Consider the following 6,372-nt stretch of genomic DNA (forward strand, 5'->3'; position numbering starts at 1 on the left):
TCGATTGAAGGATCCCTTCGTCAGTGTAATACACTTTTGACCAAGGATCTAAAGAGGTACCATATTCTCCAGACCTATCTATCCAAACGCTCGATGAGCGCTGATTTGGGTTGGCCTTCCAAGCTAGAAACATTGATTGCTATAATATTTCTATTGGGCTTGGAGGCAAAACCTTCGTATGATCCATGTAAGGTTCAGGCAATTATAAATTTGCCTCCACCTTCAAATGTGCTTCAAATACAGAAACTACAAGGGAAAGCAAACTTTCTAAGGAGGTTCATACCCAATTACGCCGAACTTGCTAAAGGTTATACTCGTCTTTTGAAAAAGGAGGTGCCCTTTGAATGGGATCAGGATGCGCAAGCTTCCTTTGATGCTTTGAAAGAAGCACTGATCAAAGCATCATTGATGTACGCACCAGACTATCAAAAATACTTTAACCTGTATCTAGTTGCAGCAAATACAACCATTGCTATGGTTTTAGTTCAAGAAGGTGAAGGAATTGAACATCCTATATATTATTTGAGTAAAAACTTAAATGATACAGAAAGTAAATATTCTTATGTTGAAAAGCTTGCTTTGGCAGCAGTTCAAGCGATACAGAGGTTCTGACATTACGTCCTCTTTCGAAAAACTACCATCTTGTCAGATTGTAACCCCATGACTTATATATTGTTGCGACAGTTAATGGGGGGCAAGTATTCAAAATGGATAGCGATTCTACAAGAGTTTGATCTGGAATTTGTGAGATCCAAATCAAAGAGAGCACTCGTTTTCGCAAAATTATTATGCGATCTCCCATCGTCGTCCAACGATAATACATCGGAAGATAAAATCGTGGATGAATCTTTGTTTCTGATACCTTCAAGCAATCCCTAGTACGGAGATATAATAATCTATCTCCAAACCCAGAAGTATAGGCAAAATACCTCGAAATCTGAACAAAAACATATACGATACCAATCCAAAGACTACATGATCGTCGGTGATACGCTTTACCGACGTGGTATCGATACGGTTCTAAGGAGGTGCCTCACTCATGAGGAAGCCGAAAAAGTCCTGAATGATTGCCATTCAGGCGCATGTGGTGGACATCAATCAGGTTATGCGACGACGCAGAAAATTTTACGATCAGGATACTTCTGGCCAACGATGTTTAAAGATTGCATAACATCGGTCAAAAGTTGCCATAACTGTCAAATTTTCGATAGCAAAACCAGAAAACCACCCACATTTCTACAGCCAATAGTTGATGTGGGGCCATTTGCCAAATGGGGCATCGATTTCATGACATGTAACCCCACCTCGACCGGGGGGCATGGGTATATAATAGTCGCAGTCGACTATTTTACCAAATGGGCCGAGGCGATGCCTACATTAAACAACACTAATGAAACAGCTGCCCTATTCTTTTTCAATCATGTAGTCGCCCGTTTCGGCGTACCATAGGCCATAGTTACAGATCATGGATCGCATTTCCGCAATCACATGATGATTGAATTAGCTGCCAAATTAGGGTTGTCGCATGACAGCTCTTCTCCATATTATCTGCAAGCCAATGGACAAGTTGAAGCAATCAACAAGGTCCTAAAATGTATGTTGCAAAGGATGATTGGAACTCACAAAAAGAGTTGGCATTTAATCCTGTATTCGGCCTTGTTGGCATACCGAACATCGGTAAGAAACGCAACCGGGTTCACACCTTTCCAGCTGGTGTATGGCCTAGAAGCAATTCTACCGATTCAATGTGAAATCACGTCCCTCAAACTCGCAATCGATCTCCTCCCCGGAACTTCAGAAGAAGAAGCTCGTTTCTTGGAATTAATCCAATTGGATGAAACCCATCGTGACGCCGCATTAGCTAACGAAGCTCATAAGAAACAAGTAAAAGCACAGTTCGACAAAAATGTCAAACCCCGTGTCTTCTCAGAAGGAGACTTGGTCTTGTTGTATGATCAAGAATCCGATAAATTGGGAACAGGAAAGTTCGAATCCTTATGGATGGGCCCGTATATTGTTAAACGTGTGTTAGCAAAAGGCGCCTACGAGTTGATGGATTATGAAGGGATTCCACTGGCGCAACCCCGCAACGGGTTGTACCTTAAGCGTTACTATGCATAATAGTAACCTATCAGCTTTTGTTTTATTTTTGTTTTCGCTAAAAGTTTTGGTTTTGGTCAATTAATCCACTTTTACGTCTGTTACAGATGTCAAATCCATTGGAATCATGGGTTGGATACGCCGACGGAGCAAGTCGTAGTTCGCGGAACCTAGCGTCTGCAGCATGGGCCATTTTTTATCCAAGCGGCGAATTGGTGAGTTTCAGAGGGGTATGCATTGGTCAATCAACAATTAACATCGCTGAATATAGCGCGTTGATAGAACTTCTCTCTGATGCCATCGCACATGGCATACGTCGACTAACTGTCAGACTAGACTCACAACTCGTCATACTACAGCTCACTGGTATATACTCTGTTCGGAACCCAGCTATTTATCGCATGTTCCTAAGAGTTAAGATTTTGGAAAGGCATTTTGATTTTATTCAATATCAGCATATTTCCAGAAACTTAAATACATTAACAGATTCGTTGGCAAATTATGTATTAGACAGACATCTACAACATTTGTAAAAGAAGCATCTTATCACAATTTGCATATGGAATAATAACACTTAACCAAAATAAAACTTCGAAAATCAAAAATATATACATCTGTTTGTGGTTCATACATAATGTTCTGTAACCAAGACAAAATTGGTCAAATGACCCAAAATCCAAAATGCTAGGGGGCACCCTAGTCTAATGATGCTCATGATAACAAGTCACTGCTTGCGCAATCATGCGCAGAAGCCTAGTCCATCGACGAGGCACGCCTGTAGTATGTCGCTGCAGCATCAAAGGGAGTTCATCAGTCCTCACATCTGGGATACCAAGGGTGAGGCCCTCGATTTGATCCTGCAGAGCTGAAAGAGTCTCGGCTACGTTGAGATCGCGGAGAATAGCTCTCCCACCGATCTCTCCCCCTGGGGCGGCAGCTGGAGCTCTCGGACGTTCTGCTGGCCGAACAGGACCAATATCTGCAAAAGCACATGAGTTTTGGATAAGTCTTGATAGAATAAAGCACAGTAACATTATGAAAACAACGCATAAACAGGAAATGGTCAGAAAAAGATTACCAAGAGCGCCCCACCGCTCGCCATCCAGCAATGCTAAATCTGGGTCACCCCGGAAATCCATACCCGCATATGGATACTCAGAAAAGAACATCTCCTAATAGTCAAACCATCCAAAGAAGGTATCAGAGAAGGATATCTAGGATTGGCCAGCATGCCTAGACATGTGATCAACCCATCTCTGCATCCGTGGTTCAGTCGGCAGAGGTACACTGAGTGCAATATACTGCGGTTGCATCATAGGTACCCTCTCCAAGGCGAAAATGACCAAAATGGAACCGTATCCAAAGTTCTTCAACCGTCCGCTTTTCACCTTGGTCAGTTGTTCTTTGATCATGGTAAGCACTGCATCACACCAGTTGAATACTTTCGGCTTGAGACATTCCAGGGCGTACTGCATATAAGAGCGGTTGGCCGCATGAACTGACGCACTGCCAGCCATCCTACCAATGGTAAACAAGATGGTTCTCAGAGACCTGCTAGTGACATCACGGATAATGATCATGTCGTCTTTACCCGGCTGAGATCCCTCTTTGCAGTATCGACGAACATAGTCTCTCATGGAATCACCCCCATGGGATGGACCTGATAAAGAGACGGGGGCACCCCGCCTTGACAAGCCGGTCAAGAAGTAGATGCCTTCCATGGTTAGAGGGATGGTTTTGCCTCTAATCTGGAATACCTGGCTGGTAGGATCCCAGACGTCAAGCAAATACTGCAACAAGTTGATTTGCTGCCTCATGCTAGAGATACGGAAAAACTTCAGTAAGCCACAGTTCCGCAGTGCAGTCACGGTAGCCAGATCCTGTAAGGCAATCATATCTTCTTCTTCATGCTCATGTTCTCGCCATGTGATAGTCATCTTGCTCCAATCAATCTCTGAAAGCCAACAAGAGAGGAGTTAGATTTCATTTTGGAGGAAAACAGGCAAAAATTTCTCATGAAAAACTGTGAAAAAAGTTTCTCTTATGCGCCCAGCGCACCTAGACAGTGTCCTGGGTGCGTTTAAGAGCAGGCAGCTAGTGTGAGGACTGTCTTCCAACACACCTTTCGATACTAAGAGGGTGCATTGGGAGGCTAGGGCGTTTTTGAAACCCCTGGGACTCTGAACACCAAGAAAACTAGCACAGAATGAGGAAAAAGAAGGATAAGATGAAAGAGTTAGGGATTAGCTCCTACCTGGTCCAGACGGCACCGAAAATCGTCCACAGGATCTCCTGGAATCAGCTGGTGAAAATTGGGAGGGAAAACACCTCCAAAGCTCCAACAGTTCAAGGTTCAAATGAAAATGGTAAAATGAAAGGTAAAAGAACACTTTTAATCTACTTGTACGTATTTCGAGTAAAATATTAGTGTCTTAGTTCATTTTTCAAATATATTTTCATGTCTAACTAATCTGATGAAGCTATGCAGTATGATCCTTTGAACAGAACGAGGCTACTTTTTGGTAATATCGAAAAATGACCATTGTATCGAGCAGTTTTAGTGCGGACTTCATGCTCGTTAAAAAATAAACCTAAGCATTGTGAGCAAGCTTTCCCCTAGAGTTCAAGCTCATCCAGAAAAAATGAACCGGTAAATGACCATCGTGAATTTAAAATTTCAGCCTTTTAAAGCCCTTGGATGTGTTTTGCGCCACCACCTCCACTTTTATATTGGCCGATCGTTCACCTCCATTTGATTGTTTACCCTTTTTGAGGAACAACTGCGAAGAGTGATCATTTATATCCATCCTTGTAACACTGCCGTGATTGGAAAATTCCAAGCCTTACCTGGAATCAGTTGCTACCCATTTCATCACTCGTTCCTCAAAAGACGAGTCCTCTTTAAGCTCTTTTCAATGGACTCGCTAAACATGAAAAGATAGCCGAGCTATTAGCCTCTCCAGCTCGTTAAAGGGACCGGAAGTGCTATCTCTCCTCTAAATTTTAATCTTTTTGGATTTGAGAGATTATTACACAAAAAGATCGAGCGCTTGTTTTGTTCGGCTCGTTAAAAAGATCGAAAATCCATCCCTTCTGTATTGTTTTATACTTTTTCGGACTTAAGGGATTATATGACGAAAAAGGAATACTGGAGTTCACTTTACGTACCTTTTCAGACTCTCTAAAATTGAAAAGGACCGAGTTGTCTTTGTCGTTAAACTCGTTAAAAAACTAATAGCGACAAACTTGTCTGTGGCAGGCAAGAACGAGTTTCACCATCGCTAAGCTCGTTAAAACGAAGCGATGGGTTCGCCCGAAGGGCGGATTATAGAACAAGCATATGTTATCCTCCTCAAGCTTGACAAAAATAAAGAGGTACTGGTCAGCAATGACTGGGGAAAAATTGGGAAGGTAACTTGAAGAAACTTTGTTGGTAGCAAGTCGCTCTTGAACATGACACTTTCGTTCCGCATCCATGTCGGGTTGGGTTGTTTCATTCACCGGTCACATCACCATGGTCTCCTCACACCATCCATATCTGGGGTAATGCTACCAATCCATCATGTCAGTGTCGCCGATATGTTCAAGAGAAGTCATTCAGAGAGTTCGCCCTGATCCACCCACCACAATACACTTATGCTCCATCCATTCATGACCGCCATCCTGAACTTCATATCGTCAGTCAGTTTTCACCTCCATAAAATCATTTTCTCCTTTCCGTGTCACTGATGTGGGATTCATTAAGGCCCTCCTGTGACGGATCGCTTCTTGTCGACATCAGCTCATTATCCAAGAAGTCGATCTAGGAATACCCCCTTCAGTACTTTGAAGCTTGCATGCCTTAATGGCAAGTTTCTCACTTTCGGCGATAGGTTTACATCATTGGCCTTCGACCGAAAGATTTTGCGTGGTGTTCGACGCCAAGTCATTTATTCACACCACGTAGATTGTACTGCAGTACCTTGAGGGTCATCATCATTATCGGTGATTCCTCTCGCGCTTGTTAACGGCTTACATTATTGGCTGGTAATCAAGCGATGTCTTTCCATGTTCGACTCCAGTTCACTTTTCACATGGATCGACTTGTACTTTGAGTGAAGATCGGAAGAGATTGAAGACCCCGGATCTAGTTTCAGCCATCCGGGCTGCGATATATTCAGGAAAATAAAAACATCAGATGTACAGCATTACGGCACAGATAATCATCCAATCAGGATGATGGCTCTACCAGAATCATCAGTCTATTTTCAGACAGTTATCTGTCCTATGTAC

The sequence above is a fragment of the Pinus tabuliformis genome, chromosome 1_1, assembly GCF_031772625.1.
Source record: "Pinus tabuliformis cultivar Carrire ecotype Pingquan chromosome 1_1, CPIR1, whole genome shotgun sequence".
Taxonomy (NCBI): domain Eukaryota; kingdom Viridiplantae; phylum Streptophyta; class Pinopsida; order Pinales; family Pinaceae; genus Pinus; species Pinus tabuliformis.